Source organism: Myotis daubentonii, chromosome 1 (genome assembly GCF_963259705.1).
Source record: "Myotis daubentonii chromosome 1, mMyoDau2.1, whole genome shotgun sequence".
In the NCBI taxonomy this organism is placed as follows: domain Eukaryota; kingdom Metazoa; phylum Chordata; class Mammalia; order Chiroptera; family Vespertilionidae; genus Myotis; species Myotis daubentonii.
The window spans coordinates 100,433,485-100,438,479 of NC_081840.1; the positions used below are offsets into that span (position 1 = coordinate 100,433,485).

The following is a 4,995-nucleotide window of genomic DNA, read 5'->3' on the forward strand; positions in this document are numbered from 1 at the left end:
TGTTGGGAATATAATGAGATAAAACTAGATCTTAAGATGCTTGCATGTGTATGCCTTTCAAATTATATGCCTACCTTTGTTGCAGAAGTAAAAAGAGAGTAAGTCCATAGTGTGTTATCTGTCCATGGTGGGGTGGGAGGTGGGAAGTTTGTATCATGGAATTAAACCCTTAATCTCAATTTGTAGAACCGCAGACTCTCAGGTTAGCAGGGGTCTTAAGAGTGGCTCTGATCAGCTTTTCTTAACAAGAGAACACTCAAGGTCAAGAGAACATTCAGTTTAGCTCAAGATAATGGAATTAATTGTAAGAATACACATGAACTGGGTCTAAAGCTAAAAAATGACAAGGAACCAAGACAGCGCTACACCAGTGATTTCATTAGTCTCTCTCAGACCACATGTTCTCTCTCTCTCAAGGTATCTTTGCCTCTGTTTGCATGTTATGTCCCACCCTCTCAAAATGAACTCCTCTTAATTGCCTCACACTTTCTATTTGTTCATGGTCCTTCATGACTTTTCTAGCCTCTCCCTAGCATCAAAATCATTGCAAACTTGCTGGTTCATACTTTATTTCTTAGGTTTTTAAAGCCAAGAGAGAAATTTGATTGGTTCTGCACATTTTCCCATACCAAGCCCAATTATATGTCACTGTCAGCCTATGAATTGACAACCTTGGGATCAGATGTCAACCTTGACTGCTCAGCCTAAGGTGGTGCAACATGGTACAAAACTCAGCCATCTTGGCATCAGGAGCGCTGGGTGGGCAGTTCCAATTAGAAAGAAAGGGCTGTGGGGATTGTGCCCTCACTTAATAGTTGAGTTTCCTCTACATTCAGGGTTTCAAACTCGAGTGCCTGTTGGAAATGAATCAGGCTGGCCAAGTCAAGAATATGGATGGTGTGAGTAGGAAAGACTTTGGGGAACTGGAAAGCACAGCCTGGTGCAAAGAGAATGAGGAAACTAGCTCCAGTTGATTGGCTGGCAGGCAGAAAAGAGGACCTAGTATTGGTAGATCTAATTTTTCAACAGAACCCAGAAAACTGATTTTATGTAAAAATCTCCCAAACTGTAATAGTGGCTCAAACTTTTTGAACAATGTGGGCTAACCAAAACATTTCTTTTTCTCCTCCACCTTTCATCCAACTGATGACCCTCAGTCTCTATTCCCTCCTGAACACATAGCAGTGAGGAAGACAATTTTAAGGAAGTCCATTCTGTCTTCCAACAGTTCTGGTCATTTAAAATTCCTTCATATATTTGAACCTAAATCTGTCTCCCAACAACCTGTCCCTTAGGATGTGAAGGGAACAAATTGAAATCCCTTCCATCTGATAGTGCACTTAAAGACAATTACGGCAGCACACCTACTTCTTCTCATTTCCTTTCTTCAGACGTACCTCATGTGATTTGTTCTCTTCACCATCCTGCATGCCTTGCTCTGAACACACCCCAGTGGGATAATGTCTCCCTCAGATGTGACAATTAGGGTCAAAGGTCAGATTACAAGCACAGGATATCATAGGACTGCTTCACCTCTCTCACTTGAGTCAGTATACTTCTATTAACATAATTTAAGATTCTTTTTTATGGCAAATTCATACTATTGATTCAGATTATGTTTAAAGTAAACTTAAGTGCTTAAGGTGTTTTGTTTGTTTGTTTTTCACATGAACACTTACTAAACCTGATTTTTTTTTTAATAATAAAAATTAAGCTTTATTTTAAAAGGTAAAAATTTATACATTCTTATAAAAAGAAGTGGTAACATTTTAACCAATATAAAACATCACAGAATTCAAATCACAGTTTGGAACTTCAAGATTCAAGTGTTGTATCCCATTAAGTAAAATGTGGTCAGTTTTAAGATAAAAATTCCTCCTTTAGATATCCTGTTTTCAATCAAGTCTTTTTTTATCACCATCATCTCACACAGTAGGATAGCTGGCCATGGTGTCGATTCCACAGTGGTTGCTCCGGTCTTTGGCCATCTTTAGCCATTCTTGCCCCAAGTTTCACCCCAGCTGTTCTTGACAATCCAATATTTATTGTTACTTGATTATTCTTCTTCAAAGCCATAGCCAACCACCAGAATGCCATGATCTAGATCCATGCTGCTGCAGTGCCGCTCATAATAAATGCCATCTTCATAGAACTGGAAGCTAAGATGGCTTGCATCTATAGCCACCTAGATGGGCCCCACGGTTGCCATTGCCTTCATGAGGGCAGTCTCCTGCTCAGGGATGTCCACGAAGCCAGTGCCATTGGCAACAGTCCTCAGGCCTGTATTTGCAGGGTCCAACCTTCACTTGATATGGATAGGACTCCTCTGAGTCCAGGCCGCCGTTGGACTTCACGTACTGGAAGGCATTATCCATTAGGCCACCATTGCAGCCCTCATAGCCTTGAGCCTGATAGCAATCCACAAGGTTCAGCTCACTCAATGAGATAAGTTTGCCAGTTTTCCGGAACATCTGTCCCTCAAGGGCACTCGTTGCACTAAATGCCCAACAAGAATCACAGTGACCCTGGTACTTCACAGGGGTTACATAGCCTTCTTTTCGCCAATCCACAGTTGCGGGGATTTCAGTGAGGCAAGGTTCCTGGAACACTCTCCTTTTCTTTCACTTCTGGTTTTGATGGCCATTCATCACCTGCATGAATTCTTCGTTGGTCATGTCACCAAAAGCATTCATTGCCAAGGTGAAGCTCTGTCTCCCTAGGTTGTATTCTTGGTTGTGCAAGTCAATCATTTTCATATTCTTCTCCCACACTGTTCTCCTCCATCTTTCTTCATTCGATCCATATAGTTTTCTGCCTGTTGCCTTCCACCAGTGCCCTCGTGCCTCTAAACTTCCATCAAGTTTTGGAGCAGCTGTAGCTATTCCTAAGGGGCAATCAAGAAGAATGAAGGATTCATGTTTCAAAATCTTCGGGGGCGCAGCAGAGCAGGCACAGTCAGCACGTGCGCGTCCAAGAGCTCCGACCTAAACCTGATTTTTTTTTTATCAACCTGCCTTTCTGAGGTTGGGTTCTCACAATCTGAGTAAATTCATTATCCCTATTTAATCTCAACTTATTAGATTTCACCCAGCCTATTAGCATCTCTTTAGGCCCCATTGTTGTTGCTGCTATTTTCCAAATCATTAACTTGTCTAGGATTTATTATTTATATTCCAAGATGTAATACCAAAAAGCAAACCACATATCAGTCTATTTTTTAGATTTGCTTCTCTTTATTTATTTTGTCATTATAATGTAGAAATTTCCTTTTACTCTGAGATGTCTTTTGTTAATTCTTCAATTTTACTTACTGGCCCTTGGAAGATTTGAACTCTGTATTTCTAAAGTTCAGTGCACATATCTGGCTAGGCTCTGTAACCCTCTTCCTGACTGTTGCATAGTCAAACACAGCCACATCATTTTCTCCTCAGTTTCTCATCATTCTTGCATCTCCAATCAGCTATTCTTTGTTGAAGAGAATTAAGTCCACGACAACAGTTTCCCTCATTTCTCTTCTGACTTCTGAGAATTAAAATAGTCAGCATGATCTGCTTCCAGCTATGATGGGTGAATGATATCAGATAAATTCCCCGCTGAAAACAACTATAAAAGCTGGATAGAATACAAAAGCCAACTGTTGGAAAGCACTGGATAGCAACCAAATCATCCATGGCTCCAAAGGGGCCAAGATCCTGAAGACATGAGAAATGCATTGAAATGTGCCTAATATTCTGTGCAAAATTTCCCCTGAGGCATTTTATGATTTCGCAATTTTTGCGTATACAGACCTAATATTGCAGGTTGGGTCCCCTCAGATAGAGATTAGTAAGCACGGGGCTCATTAGGGGATGTTTTGAGACCAACCTCTGTGGAAAGGAAAAGGAGGCAGAGTTGTATTGCAGGCTCATCCTCTATTGACCCCACAGGCATCTCTAGAGCTAGAAAAAAACTTCTAAGCTGTCCTGAATTGCTGCACAGGGGCACATATTTATACTCCCAAGTCAAGAAATAATTGGGTGCAGGCTGGAGGTAGACCTTGGGGAAAACAGTTTTTTTCAGGAGAGACAATCACCAAAGAGGACTGACAATTGAAGGCGGTTTCTGATACTTAGCTGATGGACATCATCTTTCATTCCTGAAGGGGCATCTAGTATTATAGCATCCATCATACCTAGAGACTGAAAAACCAAGAAGAAATGAGCCTCTAAGAAGTTAAAAAGCTAAGCATTAAATTCAGTAGTGTTATGGTGCTAGAACAATGATGGCGAACCTATGACATGCGAACTCATTTTTTTGGTTGATTTTTCTTTGTTAAATGGCATTTAAATATATAAAATAAATATCAAAAATATAAGTCTTTGTTTTACTATGGTTGCAAATATCAAAAAATTTCTATATGTGACATGGCACCAGAGTTAAGTTAGGGTTTTTCAAAATGCTGGCAGGCCAAGCTCAGAAGGTTAGCCATCACTGTGCTAGAGACACAAAAATTGGACTTAAGAGTGTCTAAGAAGGAAATACACTGATAAACACCGGAGATTCCAGGTGAGAACTTGGAAGAACTACTCCATGGAAATAAGGGAAAACATGAAATAAGTAACCAGTTGTTGAGCAGATCAAGGTGATCATCAAACTCTACCAGGAAACCAAAAGAAAATTAAATCCAGGAATCCAAGATGGCGGTTGACAGCCCGACCCGTCCAAGGAGCAGCAGCTGCACAAGAGGTCTGCCTACGTCTGAGGAGCAGCAGCCTTGTGCAGCCTGCCCCCATCTGAGGAGCAGCAGTTGCGCACAGCCCGCAACCTGCACCAGTCTGAGGAGCAGCAGCTGCACAAGCATCTTGCCCTCGTCCAAGCAGCAGCAGCTGTGTGAGCAGCCAGCCCCCATCCGAGGAGCAGGAGTTCTGCAAGCAGCCCGTCCCCATTCAAGGAGCAGCAGCAGCCCACCCTGGTTCAAGGAGCAGCAGCCACACGAGCAGAACGCCCACATCCAAG

General features: G+C 41.8%; 1 pseudogene; it reads right to left on the bottom strand.

The window, feature by feature from the left end:
* Positions 1-1,757: 1,757 nt before the first annotated feature.
* LOC132226091 (procathepsin L-like) lies at positions 1,758-2,917 on the bottom strand (annotated as a pseudogene).
* Positions 2,918-4,995: the final 2,078 nt, after the last annotated feature.